This window comes from Dipodomys spectabilis, unplaced genomic scaffold (genome assembly GCF_019054845.1).
Source record: "Dipodomys spectabilis isolate Male_0828 unplaced genomic scaffold, ASM1905484v1 ptg000325l, whole genome shotgun sequence".
Classification (NCBI taxonomy): Eukaryota; Metazoa; Chordata; class Mammalia; order Rodentia; family Heteromyidae; genus Dipodomys; species Dipodomys spectabilis.
This window is the reverse complement of record NW_024871002.1, coordinates 1,135,773-1,156,019: the sequence shown is the minus strand read 5'-3', so window position 1 is coordinate 1,156,019 and position 20,247 is coordinate 1,135,773. Positions and strand designations below refer to the sequence as shown.

The window sequence follows — 20,247 nt, the reverse complement described above, 5'->3', positions numbered from 1 at the left end:
TTTTTCTGTACATGTCATTTTTAAGCTTGTAGAGGAGTATAAGCTTATTGAAAATTAATCTTATATTTTAATGGAATGTTAAGTACTTTCAAAAGTAGTTTGAAGGCCTTAATATCTTGGAGTAACCTATAAATAAGGTTCCCCTTTACAGTGATAATATATGGCATGTATTTGTAAGGAACTGTCACGTAGAGTGCATGCAGCCATCTCAGAGCAAGGCATCTTGGGAAAAATGCACCCCAGCTTCATCCACAACTAGTCCCTCTTGCACACCTAGCACAGTGTGTACACCAGAGGTAATTTTTTTTGCAGATTCTAAATTACTCCTGCACCCTAATAACTTAACATCTAGTTGAGGAGATGAGATACAAAGACAGTTAACTTATATAAGAATTAACTATGTGAAGACAAGAAAAGTTGTATAGGAATGTTGCAATAAGATGATACTGTCCATAATTTATCACCATCATAAAGGACACATCACTGTGAATTATAATGTCAGAGGAGAATGTCCTGAATGAAAGGAAGCTTCGAACAGGCTTCTAACATGAGAGCGGGGCATAGGCAACAAGTATAAGAGATATGGTGAGCCAGGTACCAGTGGCTCATGCCTGTAATCCTAGCTACTCAGGAGGCTGAGCTGTGAGGATCACGGTTCAAAGCCAGCCCGGGCAGGAAAGTCTATGAGACTCTTATCTCCAATAAACCACTAGAAAACCAGAAGTGGCGCTGTGGCTCAAGTGGTAGAGCGCTTGCCTTGAGCTGAAGAGTGCAGGGACAGTGCCCAAGCCCGGAGTTCAAGCCCCACGACTGACCAAAAGAAAAAAGAGAGATGGTGGAGAAACACTGGGCAAGACTCATGGGATGACTAAGGAGTACAAAGAGAAATCAGAGATCATTGTGAACAGTGGCCAGAATTATCTGTGTCAGAAGACCATTTCACTGAATGTGTTTCCTCAGCTTTCAGAGGAAAGGCAGCAAGCTAAGAATGACAGGGTGAGCTACACCAGAAAAGGCCAAGAGAATCTCTTGGGAAAGTGCATGTGTTAGGTATTACTGTTTATATACATTGATGATTTCATACACCAATTTGTCTTCTGTAAATTAATTCCTACCAAAACCACAAGCAACAGAATGAGCTAGACCCAAAAGGCCAAGGGAATCTCTTGGGAAACATTGCAAATGTCAGGTATTATGGTCAATGTAGTTGAATGCTTTCATGCACCAACTTGGCTTCTGCAAATTAATTCATACGAAACAACACATTTGTGCTCTATTCCAATTAGTCTTGTTTCCAATGTCCCCTTGGAAACTATTTTTTTGATACTCTTTTGAATGCATGGGGAAATGTGAAGTGTCAGTTGTACCAGCGGTGTTTTGTTTTGACCTGTCTATGGATGCAATGCATCTTGGTCCAAGTTGCTCCTTCCCTCCTTTCCTCTTCTCTCTTCTCCCTTTCCCACACCAGCCTCCTTACTTTTCCTTGTTCCATTTTCACATTTGTACATAGATTATGACAATCTAATGTTAGTTTCTTACTAGCATGAAAAAAACAGAAAATAAGTCCTTTTGTGCAATTAAAAAAAACATTTTCACAAATGGCATCATGTAAATACATAGAATATTCTATTGTTACTGTATTTATATGATTTGGCTCCCACTAAAAGTGGTATCAAGGGGCTGGGGGTTTAGCCCAGCGGAAGGGCGCCCGCCTGGCCCGCGCAAGGCCATGGGTTCGGTTCTCAGTCCTGGTTAAAAAAAAAAAAAAAAGACACATAAAAGTGGTATCAACACCTTTTTAAAAATGAAATAAAAGCCGAGCGCTGGTGGCTCATGCCTGTAATCCTAGCTACTCAGGAGGCTGAGAGCTGAGGATCTCAATTCAAAGCCAGCCTGGACAAGAAAGTCTATGAGACTCTTATCTCCAGTTAGCCACCAGAAAACTAGAAGTGGCACTGTGGCTTGAAGTAGTAGAACACTAGCCTTGATCTGAAGAGCTCAGGGACAGCTCCAAGGCCCAGAGTTCAAGCACCATGACCAAGGGGGAAAAAAAAAGAGAAAATGGCAGCAACAACTTTTAAACTATGACTAACATTCATAAAACTAGAGATGATTCACTGGTTAATAAATGACAAAGGTCAGAAAAAAGAATCAGACAAAATATAAATACTAGTTGTACCTGAGATAAAGAACCTAAGTCATATATTGAGCAATCAAAATTTCCAAACTCTTCAATATATTGGGTTGCCTTTAGTTGTGTGTGCATGCATGCATTCGTGTGTGTGTGTGTGTGTGTGTGTGTGTGTGTTTGGGGGCTTAAATCCAGAACATGCTTCAATCCTGCTCTAACACATTACTTTGCCTATCAAAAGACAGAGAAACCAGACACTGGTGGCTCAAGCCTATAATTTTAGCTACTCTGGAGGCTGAGATCTGAGGATCACTGTTCAAAGCCACCCAGGACAGGAGTCAGTGAGACTTTTTTTTTTTACCAGTCCTAGGGCTTTAACTCAGCGCCTGAGCACTGTCCCTGAGCTTCTTTTGCTTAAGGCTAGCACTCTACCACTTGAGCCACAGCACTACTTTAGGCCTTTTCTGTTTATGTGTTACTGAGGAATCGAACCCAGGGCTTCATGCTTGCTAGGCAAGCACTCTACCACTAAGCCATATTCCCAGCCTGTCTGTGACACTCTAATCTCCAATAAACTACTCAGAAAAAGCTGGAAGTGATGCTGCCTCAAGTGGTAGAGTGCTCGCCTTGAGCACAAAGCTCAGGGACAGAGCCCAGGCCCAGAGTTCCAGAGTTCAAGTCTCAGGACCAGTAGAGAGAGGGAGGGGGAGAAAAGGAGGGGGAGAGAGGGAGAGAGACAGAGAGAGAGAGAGAGGAGAGAGAGAGAGAGATCTTTGTTGATCTGGGCACCAGTGGTTCATGCCTGTAATCCTAGCTACTCAGGAGGCTGAGACCTGAGGAACACAGTTCAAAGTCAGTCTGGGAAGGAAAGTCTGTGAGTCTTTTATGCAAAATCCTATCATTACACAACAGGAAGAGCAACAGAAAGTCATAAAAAAAAATCATATAAAAACAGGTAACAATCACTATGGAGTTTTAGTGCTGGAAAGAGAATCTCCGGGAGGAAAAATTCTACCTCCTACCTGGTTTGATCATCGTTAAACTTTTCTCATTTCTCTTAGAATTGCCACCAGCTAGGTACATCAGACATAGCCCCAGAGTGTTTGCCTAGAACTCCATGATTCTGGGCGACACTATTTGGCTGAGGTATTTAAAGGTTCCCACACTATACCCTGTCCTCACACCTTCTCAATCCATTGTTTGCTGAATCTGTGCCCACAATCATATCCTAGAAAATCTAAGCCCACTTTACTCAAGGACACCCAAACAGGATCCCACCACTACTAGGATCATAGAACATTGGTACATGATGAGGATCTGACCAATTTTCACTAGGTAAAGTCTTGAGGTTACCATTATTTCTCTTTCCACTCCAACTCAGAAAGTCCTTTGAGATGGATGGGTACCTCTCAGCTCTCAGTTTCCCTCCCTGACAGATAACTGAAAAGCCAGGGTGTTCTCCTTGCTTAGCTTCCTCTTCCTGCTCTGATCATGGCACACCCCTAGGAAGTCAGCTACGCCTACCCTCTCACTCCCCTACCAGGATGTGGCGTACTGACGTGGGGTACCTTAAACTTCCCTATTCTAGGAGGCCAACAGCCCCAGATTGACTTGTTCAGACCCCAGCCTCCCCTTCCCAGTCAAGCTATCAGCTGATCACACTGCTTTAGCTAATGTGTTTGCTTCAGCATCCTTTAGTTCTTTGATCAGTGGTTCATCCAGGCATGGTAGCATATTCCTGTAGTCCCAGCTGCTCACAAGGCTAAAGTGGGAGGATGGCCAGAAAATAGCTTTTCTCTTTGCGTATCATAAATATAACCTGATCCATACAAAGTCTTAGTTTCCACCTCCCAGCTCATTCTGAGCATTCCCCATCTCAGTAAATGGTATCCCCACTCAAATCATATGCCCAGACCAGAATTGTAGCAGTCAGAGCTGCCTTCTCTCCCTTTCTCTCACCCTTCACGTCTAATCCTTCTGTAAATATTTTTGGCTTTACCTTCAAAACAAACATCTCATCTTGCTTATTCTCACCAACTACAATACTGTCATCCTGCTTCAGTTTTCATATCCAGCTTCCCTAACTGCAAATAGCCCTTTAACTTACCTCCTGCCTTTTACTACATCAAGTCCATTCTCAATCAGAGAGTCAGAATTATCCTTTTAACTTAATGTAAGGGGTGGAGGTGTGGCTCAGTGGTGGCTCAGCACTGCCAAAAAAGGAAAAAGGGCGGAGGGAGGAAGGGAAGAAAGAAAAAGAAAGGAAGGAAGAAAGGAAGGAAGGCAGAAAGAAAGAAAAAGAAAGAAAGAAAGGAGGAAAGAAGGAAGGAAAGAAGGAAAGAGGGAGAAAGAAAGGAAGAAAAAGGAAAGAGGGGCTGGGAAGGTGGCTCAGTGGTAGAGCACTTGTCTTGCATGCATGAGGCCCTGGGATCGATTCCCCAGCACCACATAAGCAAAAAAGAAACAAAGGCGGAAGTGGCGCTGTGGCTCAAATGGTAGAGCACTAGCCTTGAGCTGAAGAGCTGAGGGACAGCGCCCAGGCCCAGAGTTCAGGCCCCACGACCGGAACCCCCCCCCCCAAAAAAAAAGAAAAGAAAGAAAAGAAGAGAAGGAAGGAAATGGGAGAGAGAGAAGAAAGAAAGAAAAAGAAAGGGGGAAAGGAAGGAAGAAAGAATGAGAGAGAAAGAAGACAGGAAAGAAAGAAAAAGAGGGAAAGGAAAGAAAGAAGGGAAGGGGAGAGAGGGAGAAAAAGAGAGCCTAAAGTCAGTGGCTCATGCCTGTAATCCTAATTTCTAAGGGGACTAAGATCTGAGGATCACAATTCAAAGACAGCTCAGGCAGGAAAGTTTATGACACTCTATCTCCACTAAACTATAAAAAGCCGGAAGTGGCACTGTGGCTCAAGTGGTAGAGCAGTAGTCTTGAGCAAAAGTAGTTCAGGGACAATGCCTAGACCCTGAGTTTAAGCCCCAGGACCAACACACAAAGAAAGGAGGGGGGGGGGGAGAGGGAGAGGGGGAGGGAGAGGGAAAGGAAAGAAGGAAGGAAGGAAGGAAGGAAAAAAAAAGTCTGCCATGCCTCTTTCTCCAGGCAAAACAAATGCTTGTGAGGCTCTGACTTATCCAGCCTTTGTCTGCCTATAGGAAATAGCTGCTAGCATTGTTTTACTTTCCAACTCACTCCTCAGAGTTCCTCCTATCTGCCATGTCCACTTCTACCTCAAGCCATTTGCACTTACTCTTCACGGTGCCCAAAAGGAAGGAAAGCTGTTGTTCAAACTGACACCAAAGCTTGATTCCTCATTTTAGTGTATTTTTCACACACACACACACACGTGTTCTGGAATACTCTACAACAATGAAGATGAAGGAACTAAAACTGCCTGTATCAACATGGATAACCCTCAAAAAAAAAACAATGAAAAAAGCAAGTTTGGGAATGATAAGTACAGATTGTCATTTGTATGTGGTTTTTAAAATATGCAGAGCTGAAGTTGTGTGGCTCAAGTGGCTAGGTGCTCACCAGCATGAGGCCTTGAGCTAAGACTTAATACCACTAAAAAAAAAAAAAGAAAACAAAATAAATGACTAAAAAGTATGAAGAATAATCTTATGAACACCCTTATTTTAGTCATGGTATAAAATTACTCAAGCCCTTCACTGGTAGCTCACACCTGTAATCCTAGCTACTCAGGAGTCTGAAATCTGAGAATTATGGTGCAAAGCCAGCTTAGGCAGGAAAGTCCACTCGTATCTCCAGTTACCCACCAAAAAGCCAGAAGTGGAGCTGTGGGTCAAGTGGTAAAGTGCTAGTGTTGAGAGTCTATAGAAAACTAGCATATGGAATGTGATCTCTATAAGGTTTGAATTCTGTCAGGTTTGAACTCATGCTTGGTAGGCAAGCACTCTTACCACTGAACCATGCCCCTAGCCCTGCTTTCTGCAGGTTATTATTGTATCTGTGTGCCAGTTCTAGGGCTTAAGCTCAGGGCCTGGGCACTGTCCCTGAGCTTTTGTGCTCAAGGCTAGTGTTCTATAGCTGAGCCACAGCTCCTCTTCTGGCTTTTTGGTGATTAATTGAAAATAAGCATCTCACTGATTTTCCTATCCAGGCTTGCCTTTGAACCATGATCCTCAGATCTCAGCCTCCTAAGTAGCTAGGATTACAGATGTGACCCATCAGCACCCAGCTTTCGCAGGTTATTTTTGAGATAGACTCTTGCTTCCTGCCCTGGCAAGCACCTGGGGTCCGTCTATCTACATGAGTCCTCCCCATGTAGCTAGGATATCAGGTGTATGCTACCACATCCTAATCTCCATTGAGAAGGTGTCTCAAAAGTTCTTTTTATCCCATGCTGGTCTCAAACCACCCACAATCTTCCAAGTCTCAACATTCTTAGTAGCAAGAGTTACAGACATGAACCACTCACTCTTTATGTTTGAATTTTTAGAACAATTGGAAGGGGATGATGGCACAACTCAGTAACGGAGTTCACGCATAGAATGCACAAGGCCCTGCCTGGGTTGGAGCCCCAGCAGAATCACATACACACACACATACACACACACACATCCTCAGGTAAATATGGCATAGAGTTACAATTTAATAAAGCTAAGTAGTATATGAATATTCATATTTTAAGTACCAAAAACAAAAGTAAAATCCAATAATTCCCACCCCCAAAATACTACAAAATACAAAAAATTTACATAAGCCTATCTAGATTAACTTTTTTGTTTGTTTTGCTAGTATTAGTGTTGATACTCTGGGCCTCTGGGCCTTTTACTCTTTCTTAGTTTTCTCACTGAGTTGGCCTACTGTCACTTGAGTCACGCATTGGACCTAGTTTTTTTGCCAGTTTTTTTGTCAGTCATGGAGCTTGAACTCTGGGCCTGGGCACTATCCCTCAGCTCTTCAGTTCAAAGCTAGTGCTCTACCACTTGAGCCACAGCGCCACTTCCAAAGTTTTCTGCTTATGTAGTGCTGAGATATCAAATTCAGGGCCTCATGCATACATGGCAAGCACTCTACCACTGAAACACCTTCCCAGCCTTGGGTTTTTTTTTTGCTTTGTTTTGTTTTTTGAGATGGAGTCTGTCAGACTTTTCTACCTAGCCTAGCTTTGAACCACAATTTTCCAGGTCTCTAGTCTCCAGAGTAGGAAGTAGCTAGGATTACAGGTGTGAATCATTGTCACCTGGCTCGTTTTGATCTAAAATTGTTCATTGATTTTTTTTTGTTGGCCATAGGGCCTAAACTCTGGACCTGGGCACTGTCCCTCAACTCTTCAGCTCAAGGCTAGCACCCTACCACTTGAGCCACAGTGCCACTCCCAGCTTTTTCTGCTTATGTGGGTGCTGAGGAATCGAACCCAGGGCCTCATGCATGCAAGGCAAACACTCTACCACTGAGCCAACTTTCCAGCCCCATTGATTTTTTTTTTTTAGTATTTATTAAACCTCATGCTCTGTGCCCAGCCAAAATACCGGACATTAAACATATTCTCAGCAAATAATACCATGACATTCCTGAATGTATCCTGTCATACATCTACTCCCAAAAGGGCCATAATCCCATTTCCTTTATTGTGTATGTTTAAGGTTAAGACAATATTTGTTAAAAGGATTGCTGACCATTTTCTCAAAAGTACCCTTGCACTTTTATTGATCATTTTCTACATGACAGACCCTATTCTGAGTGCTTTTCCTTTATGAGCATATTTACTCCTCCAAAGACTCTCTGAAATGAGTGCCAATATTATTCTAATTATCCCTGTTTTCTAAAGGAGGAAGTTGAGACATGGAGGATTTCGGTAACTTGCATCAAGTCATGCAAACAGGAAATGGTGGAGCCACGATTCTTAACAGGCAGTCTGGCTCCAGAGCCTATGTACTTAGCTACTATGAAATCTTATTTTCAGTTTCACTAATTTTACAGCAATAATGATTTTGGTTGTTGCTGTGTACTCAATGGTGTCATTAGCATAAGTTGATATTTTGAACTTCAACATGACATTGCCTTCACTAATCTTATTTCATAAAGAATGTATGGCTGGCTCCCTATGCAGAGAATAAGTTTCTGGAGAGCAGGCAATATTTTTAGTGAATTGTTATGTGCTTTCATTGGTGGTGTCTGCCCATAGGTTGGCAATGCTTGAATGATTAACGGGAAATGAGGAGGCAACTAGTTGCTTCAATACTTTCAACATTAATAATGCAAACACTGTGCTAGACACTTGTCACTAGTTATATTCCCAAGAAGTGAAATGCCAAGTACGTTTCTAATCAAGGAGGCAACTTATACCACACTCAGCAAAATTCTGTGGGTGAGAAGGGAAGAAGGCACGATTTAAGTCCTTAATAATTTTTAATGGTTTACAAGTCCTGCAACCAGGCACAGATGACTCATGCCTGTAATCCTAGCTATTCAGGAGGCTGACATCTGAGGATGGCAGTTCAAAGCCAAGCTAGGCAGAAAAGTCCATGACACATTTACATCCAATTTGCCAGAAGTGAAACTGTAGCTCAAGTGGTAGAGTGCTAGCCTTGAGCAATAAAATCTCAGGGATAGCACCCGGGCGCTGAGTTCAGGCCCCAGGACTGACACATAAAAAAACATAGTCCTGATATCAAAATGGAGTCACTGGTCTAGAGCATACTAGGTAGATAAAACCTTCTCAGTCCAATACTGACCTGGATACAGAAATTGAAAAGCTCCAGACTGGGAGTAGAGCGCAGTGGTAGAGTCCTTAACCTGCCATGTACAAGACTCTGGGCTCAATCTCCAGCATGACAAAGAAAAGGAAAAGAAAGGAAAGGAAACAGAAGGGAAAGGGGAAAAAAAGGAAGTGATGGGAATGGAAGGGAACAGAAGGGTAGAGAATCAATTTCTATCTACCCCATGTGTCCATTTCCATTTATCTTGCTTTCTCATATCTTTTCTACGGATTTTAAGAAATCAAATTTTTCCTATAATTGCTATCAAATGCTGGCAATAGCATTGGCCTTGGTAAAGAAAGATAGGACAGATTCTATATAGTTTGGTTTTCAGAACTTCTGAGTCATAGAGAGGAATTTTGTTATTGTCTCTGGTAATAATCAGCAATATGTTACATTTCATCTACATCATAATGTGAAGGTATACTTTTGTAAAAAGAAATTTCAAAATACACTGTCAGCATCTATTTAAAATTTATCATGAGGAATAAAACATATGTTAACTGTCATCAAAAGATTAGACTCTAAGCTGGGTGCCAGTGACTCAACCTATTATTCCAGCTATTCAAGAGGCTAAGATCTGAGGATTATCTTTAGAAACTAGCCTAGGCAGAGAAGTCCAATCAACCAACAAAGAGCCAGAACTGGAGGTATAGCTCACATGATAGAGTGCCAGCTGTAAGGAAGAAAGTTAAGCAAGAGTGACAGGTCCTGAGTTTAAGCCCCAGTACAAGCTCCAACACAAAAATGATTAAAGTCTAAAACTCAACATCCTTGTGAAATATGGAAGTTCAGTACTTTTGTTTATTTCAATCTAAGTTCAGAAACCACCAGAGAACAGAAAAGTACCCAAAACTCCACCAAGTGCCAGTGGCCCAATAGATCTTTCAATAATGTCATGCTACAGAGAGGATAATGGGGGGGGGGGGAGCAAAATCCAAAGCTGTAAAGCAACTAGAGTATGGAATCTCTATAGCGGGTAATATCAAATTAGGGAAGACCTTTTGGGGCTTGGGGACTTTTTTGCTTTGGGGAAGAAAACATGTATCTTTTCCTCAATCATGATGAAAAAATATATATACAGCTTGCTAAATTTAGTTGCAGCTCTGTTACAACAATGATGACAAAATTTTCCTCTGACCACAATGCTCTGAGTACAAATGGTTCCTCTTTCCAGGTTGTGGTTGTGCATATACAAATTCCTAGTGAGGTAACAACCTGCTTTCCCCAAGCAGAGTTCCTTGTTAGTAGAAAGTAAGCTTGTCCACCTTAGGGGAAGATGCTAAGGAATTCAACTGTATCCTTGCTGGTGAGTTGTTTTTTGTAGGTTTTTAAATTTTTTTAATCTTTAATTTTTATTTTTTTGGCTTGAACTCAGGGCCTGGGCACTATCCCTGAGGCTCTTTGTGCTCAAGGCTAGCACTCTACCACTTGAGCCACAACTCTACTTCTGGCTTTTTCTGAGTAGTTTATTGGAGGTAAGAGTCTCATAGACTTGGAATGGTGATCCTCAGATCTCAGCCTCCTGAGTAGCTAGGATTACAGGCATAAGCCACTGGCACGTGGCTGGTGGTGCGTTCTCAATTGTTTTTAGATCCATGCCCCAAAACTGATGAACCCAGCTGATCCAATTTCACCATAACAAGCTAGACTGGCACCCAGAGTTGGCTATGGCTATGTGTTACGAAGATCCTCTACCACAAGGGACTGTTCCCCAAATGGCTTCATTATTTCAGCTTATACATGTAGCTGGCCTGAGGATAAAAGGGTAAGAGGAAACAGGAAATTGAGTGGCAGCAAAGGAGAAATGAAAGAATAAAGGACTGAGAACAAATGGGACGATGCCAGCAGAAAGGAGAACAATAGAAGCGGAACCGCAAGCAATGAGGGAACTATAAAGATGAAAGAGTATTAGAAATTCTAATAATAGTTCCCATTTTTACTGTTTATTATGTACTGAGGTACTGGATAAAGGTTTATATGAGTTTCTTCAGCTCACATCTTTAATCTTTGCACTGAAGCTTGTGGTAGGAACTATTAATACCTAAATTACAAGAGATAAATGATACTGTTGCATATTTTTTAAGACAAAAAAAGGCCCCACAATATTTCAAAGAAGCTGAGAGGAAAGGATAAAAAGAAAGATGATAGAAATAAATAAAAATATATTAAAAGTGGATGTAGGAAGATGGTGGTACACAGGTCAGGTGTGGCACATGAGTCCACTAAAAGCCTTCAGCGAAAGACAATGCCAACTTACCTTTCCTGGTGAGAGCCTGAGGACAGAGCCTTGTCCATCATCAATGTCACTCTGATGGTCAAGGATCATGGGATGAAGTCTGCTGAGGAGCAGCTGCTAAAGCATGGATGGATTCAAGGCAAAATCCTGAGCCAGAAGGAACATGGAATCATTCAGGCCCTCAAAGTGACCCTCAAGCCAGACACTCATGGGGACATAATACAAATAAAATGCCTTTCTGAAGAGACTGCCAATCAAAAGTGCTCCAAACCTAATGTATTGTATCAGAAGTTTGTAAAGGTATTACAAGCTGGGCAGCCACACTGACTTCAGGTGGAGAGAAACCAGACAAAGACTTGGAGATCCGCAGTGATGAAGATAACCAGGGACCTATACTCCAAAGATTCTGGCAGATGAAATGCGGCTCCAAGCCTGTGGGGGGCAAACAGCACACAAGGCTGCCCATTTGGGGATTACGACGAAGGCCAAGCTTGCTGGGCTAGAAGCAGGCCTTCTTGACCTATCTTAAAGGCCAGGATACAGGGGGCTTTCACCCACCCCTAAAAGAATAAAAAGCAGAAAGATGAAGAAACTATAGCAACTGAAAATTCAGGTCAAGTGTACCTACAACAAACTGACCAGAGCTTCAGGAAGAGCAAGAAGAAGAAAAGATAACATCAAGAACAAATCTTAAAAGAGAGAGAAGGAATACTCTAGAGTATGAGGAGGAAGCGGCTGTAGAAACAAAGAGCAGAGAACAATACAATTGGTCATTCAGGAAAAGGAAGAAAAAGAAGAGGCAGCAACATGAGGAGGAGGAAATAGGAGTCTTCTGTGAAGGAGAAACAGGCAAGAAGGTAGCAGATAGTGTCAGTACAAAAGAGGTAGAGGGCAAAGCACACTGACCTGTACATCAAAATAAAAAAAAATAAAGGAGGCAAGAGGACCTAACATAGAGGGGGAACGAGGATTGGAGACTGCTTTAGATGGCAGTACTAGAGAAGCAGAGAACAGAGCCAGAAGCAGGAAAAACAAGAAAGAAAGATGAAAGCATCAGGGGAAACAGGAGGAGGTTTGAGGTATAAGCCATGAGGATGAAGATGGTAGAACTAGGGAAGCAAAGAGCAGAGATATGAAGAAGCAGCAATCACCTCTAGAGGGAGAGAGCTGGAGTCAACACTGATCAGAGAATCAAAAAGAAGAAATCAAAAGAGAGACACTGAAGGATGGGCCAAGGTGGAGATCAATCCGTTTATTTCCAGTTGTAGCCTCCGAGAGCAGGGCTGAAGCAGGACTTCTGGAACCCATCTCATTTACCAAAGAAGAAACTGAATCCTGGAACCCCCAGTCTGCTGAGAACCAAAGTGCAATTCCTTAGCTGAGAAGTTCAGTTATTAGCATGTGCTAACAAGGAGCCAAGAAGTTTCTAAAGGACAAGGAGTACTGGGGGCTTTGGGAAGAGGAATACAGATGGGGCATATGTACTTGCAGGAAAAGCCATATTAATGAAATGGGAAATGTAGACTTTGTATGGAATGCATTGATTTTTAATATTGTGAAGGCTAAGGAAAACATGAATTCAGGTCTGTGGGCTAGATTCAGCTGACAGGCTGCACGAAATGATTATTAGTAAATGTCAGCATGGGCCATTTTAAAAACAAGTAAATGTAAATGAGGCAAATTCTTCAGTTAAAAGACAATGATTTTTCTACTGGATGGCAAAAATAAATTTTACTTTATGTTGTTCTGAGAGCAGACCTCAAACATAATGGCACCAAAAGAAAGTAAGAATACAGGAAAATATACCAACCACATGTCAACCAAAGGAAAGCTTATGAAGATATACTACCACTAGTTACAATAAACTTTAATGCAAAAAGGAGTACTGGATTAGATTAATAAAAGTTGCTTCTTAGTGATGGATGGTTTGTTTCACTAGAAAGCTATAAAGATTACAGATGTGTGTGCATTTGATGCAAAATACACATAAAAGTAAACAGACTTATAGCTTGAAAAATTCACCATTGTATTATATGGAGAGATTTTCACATGTCTCTCAATAATTGGTAGGTCAAATCACTTTTTTTAAAAAAGAAACTCAGTAGCAAGGTATAGTGACACCTACCTATAAATAAAATGGTCAGAATGCCAAGGCCAGGCTGGACTACATAGCAAAAACATTCTTTCAAAAGATCAAAAGCAGGATGCCAGTGGTTCATGCCTGTAATCCTTGCTACTGAGGGACCTGAGATCTGAGGATCAAAGTTCAAAGCCAGCCTGTGCAGGAAAGCCTGGAAGACTCCTCTCTAATAAGTTACTTTTTAAAAATCCTAAAGTGTAAAGTAGAGCTGTGGCTTAAGTGGTAGAGAGTTAACCTTGAGCAAAAGAAGCTCAGGGATAGTGCCCAGGTCCTGAGTACAAGCATTCAAGCCTTAGTAGAAGCACAAGGGAAAAGAAGAGGAGAGAAGAGAAGAGATCTACAATTGTATTGAACTCATGAAATTTATTTAATAGACATCTATAGAATGTGGGACAATATAGACTAACATCCAAGGAACATTTATAAAACTAAACATTACATGGTATTATGAAACAAAGTTCATCAAATTCGTAAGATTTGACACTGGCTTGGGAACTGGGGATGCAGAAGAGTGAAATGATTAGCCTTGTGTCTTAGTCCAGAGTTCACACAGCCACAACATAGCATCAAACCACAACACAGCATCAAATCACTAGTTCTCTGACTACTGGTCAGAAAGACCACATAGGCAAAGAGGTGTGGAGAGATGGGGTAACTTAGGGACTACGGTGGGATGGATTTAGCTGCTCAAGAAAGGCTAGTATTTTCTAAGGGAGCCCTGGACTCCTTGTTTGCATTAGGATCTATCCAAATGTCAGGTATGCAAAGTGATCTCTGAAAATGCAATTAGGATATGCAAATAAGAGTGTTGATTCCTGCAACAGAGTTGTTGGTATGCAAAGAGTCCCCCCTTGGAGGAGAATCATTGTGGACAGAGGCAAGAGTTTTCTTTGGTTAAATGTAAATATTATTACCTTCTCCTGTCCAGGCAAACAATGGAGATCTTTCTAGGCTAGAAGGTGTAAGCAACTAACATGCAAATGGTATATTTGAATGTTTAAACCAAGGAACCCAGAGGCTGCAACTTTAATGCAAAGACGCTGAATGGTACAAGTTACTCTTGACAGTGAACACAAATTGGACCAGTCCTCCCTGCACCAGCAAAAGGAGCAGGACCTAAGAAAGTCTCTACATGCATGGTGCTGAGAGTCTAGGGAAGGAATTACAGAAGATCCGCCTCAGATGCTTAGCTAGTGGTAGTTACCACAGCTCACCAACCCAAAACCAAGGAAGGAGCCTTGTATGCTCACCCACAGAAGTTCTTCCTCTTTTTGGGGGGGGTAGGGAGGGTGGGGGAGAGTCCTGGGATTGAACTCAGGGCCTGGGTATCCCTGAGTTTTTTCAGCTCAAGGCTAGCTAGTGCTCTACAACTTGAGCCACAACTGTGCTTCCATTTTTTTTATGATTAATTGGAGATAAGAATCTCATGGACTTTCTGCCCAGACTGGCTTGAACTGTGATCCTCAGCCCTCAGCCTCCTGAGTAGCTATGATCACAGGCTTGAGCCACTGATGTCCAGCTAAACATTTTTCCTCTTTAAGGAGATAGAGTGCTGGCAAGCACAGATGGCTGGATTACAGAAAGGAAAAGCATACAGTCTGAAGAGAGGGAGACCAGCAAGCATCTGTACAGGATAGAAAAGAATATAGAATGTTTTCATGAGCAAGATACAATGGGGGTTCAAGGCCCTCGGTATTTTTGCATAGAACGGCTCCCTAAGTAGTTTTGTCCAGGCAAGAATCAGTCACACATCCACTAAGGTTTTTTAGTTTAGTTTTGTTTTGTTTATTTTGTCGGTTGTGGGGCTTGAACTCTGGGCCTAGGCGCTGTCCCTGAACTCTTCAGCTCAAGGCTAGCACTACCACTTGAGCCACAGCACCACTTCCAGACTTTTCTATTTATGTGGTGCTGAGGGATCGAACTCAGGCCTCATGCATGCGAGACAAGTACTCTATCATTGAGCCACCTTCCCAGCTCCAACCCCTAAGTTTTGACTAAGTTGACTTGCAGTTTACATAGAGGCTGCTGCTATCTCTGGCTTATAACACCACAGGTAGCCTTCATTCATCTTTCCTTTATCTCAACCCTACTCCTGCCTCTGGCTCCAGACAAAAATTGCTCTCCTAGCAGGGCACCAGTGGTTGACACCTGTAATCCTAGCTATCAGGGCACCAGTGGTTGACACCTGTAATCCTAGCTATCAGGAGGCTGAGATCTGAGGATCACGGTTCAAAGCCAGCCCAAGCAGGAAAGGCCGTGAGACTCTTGACTCTTATCTCCAATAAAAACCACTAGAAAACTGGAAGTGGCGCTGTGGCTCACGCAGTAGAGTGCTCACCTTGAGCTAAAGAGTGCAGGGACTGTGCCGAAGCCCAGAGTTCAAGCCCCACAACCGACCAAAAAAAAATTGCTCTCCAAAATACCACTTTTATTATGTCACCACCTTGTTCGAAAAGTCTTCTTTTATGACCCATGTCTGTGTGGTGACTGACCCATGTGTTTCTAGTGTTAGAGCACCTACCTAGCAAGCACAAGGTCCTGAGTTCAAACCCTAGTACCACCAAAATAAAAGCCTTCTGTCTGTTCTTATCCCCTCTACTCTGTTTCTTATTCTGGTCCTGGTCATCCTTCAAGGCTTAACTCAATGACCACCTACTCCAAGAAACTTTTAAAAGGAAATCCAGGGTTTGAACATAGCTCAAGTTAGAGCACTTGAAGACCCTGGATTCAATCCTCAGCACCAGAAAACAAATAGGCAATTCCAGCTACATTTGTATGTCCTACTAAATGTGTCCCACAGATGAATGTATTTGTCACTAGTCTGTTTGTTTTCGGCATCCTTCTCTTAGGAACTTCCCATTAGGAGAAATTGTTTCCATTTATTCATCGGTTGGTATCCACAATACCTAACAAAGTACTATTTATTTATTCAGTAAAATGTATTTATTAAGCAAGTGCTATATGCTAGGCACAGTTCTGAGTTTTTAATCTCCAATTGACCACCAAAAAATAAAAACAGAAGTAAAGCTGGCACCAGTTGCTCATGCCTATAATCCTAGTTACTCAGGAGGCTGAGCTCTGAGGATCATGGTTCAAAGCCAGCTCAGGCAGGAAAGTCTATGAGACTCATCGCTAATTAATCACAGAAAAAGCCAAAAGTGATGCTGTGGCTCAATGGTAGAGTACTAACTTTCAGCAAAAAGAAGCTCAGGGACAGTGGCCATGCCCAGAGTTCAAGCCCCAGGATGAGCAAAAAATAAAATTAAGGGACAGCACCTAGGTCCTAAGTTCAAGTACACACACACACACACACACATACACACACACACACACACGTGCGCGCGCGCATCTTTGCTGTGGGGCTGACTTTGTGCATTTCAGATGCTTAGCAACATCCCTGGCCTCCACTCACTACATAGCAGGAGCACCTCTCTCCCGCTAGTCATAACAACCAGAAAAGTCCCTAGGCAGAACAGTCACTCTGGCTGGAAGGCATTACTAAAGTCAGGAGGACTTCCAGCCCCTTTTCCTTTTCATTCATTGCAGTGGGAATGAATTTGAATTTTGGTTAATAGAAGGTGAAAGATCCTTTGTGAGATTTTTTCCCCCCTGAGAGAACCAGCTTTATCAGCCAAACTCATAGAGTATGTTGGTGTCTGTGTCCTTCCTTTTTTTCTTCTTGACAGGGTTTGAACTCAGAGTCTTGCACTTGTGAAGCAGGTATTCTAACACTTGAGCCATTGTGAGAACTCAAGAGCCCTGTGGGGGCTGTGACTGGTGTTTGAATGCTACCAGTAGAAAACACAGATTGTGTGTCAGTGTTTGACTTTCTGCAGCAATCCTGTAAAAAGACAGGAAGAATCCTGTATTTACTTATCTTAGTGATTCCTGCCATCCTTGATCTAATGGCCCACCTCAGTACTTCCCTGATTCCTTGTTCTCTACTTCTTAGAATGTGCCATTTTTGTTAATTTTCCTGTAACTCCGTTGAAGCTACCCTTACCTCCCTGCAATCTGCGCCTATAAAAAGCAGAGGTTGAGAGGTGATATGGGCAGTTTTACCTTTTCTGTTAGTCAAAATTCATTCCTCCCAGGGCTGGGAATATGGCTTCATGGTATAGTGCTTGCCTAGCATGCATGAAGCCCTGGGTTCGATTCCTCAGTACCACATAAACAGAATACGCTGGAAGTGGCACTGCTGCTCAATAGTAGAGTGTTAGTGTTGAGCACAGAGAGGGTCAGGGACAAAGCCCAAGCCCTAGGACCAGCAAAAAAAATCATTTCTCCCCAAAGATAAAATAATTATAATTCACTGCATAGTCTTTTCTTCATTCATTACCCTCAGAAACTGCTAGTTGGAACTGCCAAGCCCTAGCAACTGTAACCCGTGTCCTTTGAACTCCTGAGGATATTTCTTACTGTCTAGAGGGATACCTGAGTTTTGGAAAGAGTAGAAGCTTTCTTTCCTGTCAAATATCTTGTCTTTGTACCTTTCCACCATTATTTATAGAAAAGGGGGAAGCCTCCATGAGAAATATGAGGATTAGAACAGCTAAAAAAATGGCATAGATTCATGGATCAGCCCAGAACTTCTGCCATCAATCGCCAAACTTTGCAAGAAGTCACAGGTAGTCTCATGCTCAAATCAGCAGGGCACCAAAGGGTTAACCTTGCTGTTGTCTTAAGATTTTGATTACTCAAAGCCAAACTGTGACTTGTTTGTTTACTGCAGTTCCTGGAAAGCTTTCCATCTGTCTTCATCTTGTTGACCAGGGGCAGTGGCCAAATTCAAACTGCATATTTGCACAAAAGTACACAAAGAGTACACATAATGGTTTTATGACACAGAAACAGAATTCTTAACCTTCCTGTCTCCCTTAAAACTTCACCTTAAAAAATTGGTGTTGGATCTTTAGGGTCAGAAAGAAAGAGAACTGGTTATATAGTCTTACTCAAGGACAGTAGGCCAGAATTAGCTTGGTGAAAGGAAAGCAGGTCCCTCACCACACATTTGTTTTCTTCCTTCCACTATTTGAGTTCTCAGGGCTCCTGATATATCACAACTCTCAGTTTCACATGTACTGCCATTATAGGCCATGTTATATTAAACGCTTGCTTGCTCCTATGCCAGGCAGTGCCCATCATAGCAGTCAGCCAGTCCTCAGGGGTTCCTTTCTAACTGGAGACTCCTTTTAAGGCAGATGACATAACATTTTAGAAATGTTATTACAAACTTATTGGATAATGTTTATAGCAAATGTCAACAAGTATAGGTCTGAGGTTTAGGGGGGGCAGGGAGGCCTTGGAGAAGAGAGTAGTGACCTATTTACAGAGGGATTTAAAAACTAATAGTAGCCGGGCACCAGTGGCTCATGTCTGTAGCCCCTAACTACTCAGGAGGCTGAGATCTGAGGATCAGGGTTCAAAGCCAGCCTGGGCAGAAAAGTCTGTGAGACTCTTATCTCCATTAACCACCAGAAAGCCAGAAGTGGCACTGTGGATCAATTGGTAGAACACTAGCCTTCAGCTGAAGAGCTGAGGGGCAACGCCCAAGCCCAGAGTTCAAGCCCCACAATTCAACTGACAAAAAAAAACAACCCCTAATAGTAATGTATCTAATTCTACAAACTATGATGGTTGTTCTCATAAACATTTTATTCAGTCCCATATATACATGTATACACACACATATATTACTGAAAGGATTTATACTGAACCTTTAACTGCAATCACTATCCCAAGATTCAGTGCAAGTAGGCTTTCCTTCTAGAACCCTTTGTTGCCCCTTCCATAGTTGTTGTTGTTGCTGTTGTTTTTTGAGGGTGCTGGGAATGGAACCCGGATCCTAGCATGCTAAGCACATACTCTATCCCTGAAAGACATACCTTCCTCCCCAGCCAGAGTTTGTATTTAAAAACTGTCTTCCACATTTACTGGAAGGTCTTTATAAATATTTATTGAACCTGAGGACTTTCATTCCAAGAGCATAGTCTTTGTTTGGCTACGTTAAACATTGCAGTGGCCTCTGGGTAAGGTCAAGACTAGATATAAGGCTTTTTATTATTGTGTGTGTGTGTTTATGTGTGCATGCATGTGTGTGCACACTAGCGTGTATACATGTGCTCTCCACAAGTATTCTACCACTAAGGTACACTCTTAACCCTTATTGCTCTATTTATTTTTACAACTTGTTTCAGGTGTACATATAGGCTTAATTTGAATAGTAGACACCTTCATTAGTCATCATTCATCCTGACTTGGCTTTTTCAGAAGAGTGACAGAAGATATGCTTGTTTCAATTATGTCTTAATCCCCAACCTACTAAGGTAACAAGGAAGTGGTACCTGACATAGCAAAAATGACTTTGTAAATATGACTCAATCAAATCTTCTGAGATGAAAGAGATTATTGTGGATCATTTGGTAGGCTCAGCATAATCACAAGGTTGAAATCATTCCGGATTTTTCCTTTTGGATTTTTTTGAGGCTGGGTCTTGCTATGTAGCCGAGGCTGGCCTTGAACTCCAAACCCTCATGCTTCACCCTCCTGTGTGCTGGGATTACAGGCTTGTACCACCAAGCTAGACCCTAAGGGGTCTTCTTTCTAAGGGGAAATCAAGACAGGCGGGTCAGAGCCAAAGAAAGACATGTGAAAGGGGAATACTCAGGGGTCTGGCCACACAGCAACAAGAATGTGGCTGTGTCTAGAAGCTGAAAAATATGGGAAACAGATTCTCCCATAGAATTCCCAGAACTGTAACCTTGCCTACACCTTAGTTTTAGCTCAGTGAAAAATCTGACCATGGGAGTTCTAATACAATCAAACCATTTGAAGTTGCAAGATTTCTAGTGATTTGTTCCATCAGGAAGGAAATTCATAATTGTCATTTTCCTTCCTCCCCAACCTCACTGACCCTCACAGGCACCCAATATCATGTTCTGAATATGTGGTCTCCTGAGTGTATCCTGTTGTGTGCTTTCAAAAATGCAGGTACGTCGCATGATACTTGGAATGCTCTTTT

The 20,247-nt window shown here is 42.2% G+C and overlaps 1 pseudogene; it reads left to right on the top strand.

Annotated features, from left to right (window-relative positions):
* The first annotated feature begins 864 nt into the window (after positions 1-864).
* Positions 865-11,995, top strand: LOC122128228 (annotated as a pseudogene).
* Positions 11,996-20,247: the final 8,252 nt, after the last annotated feature.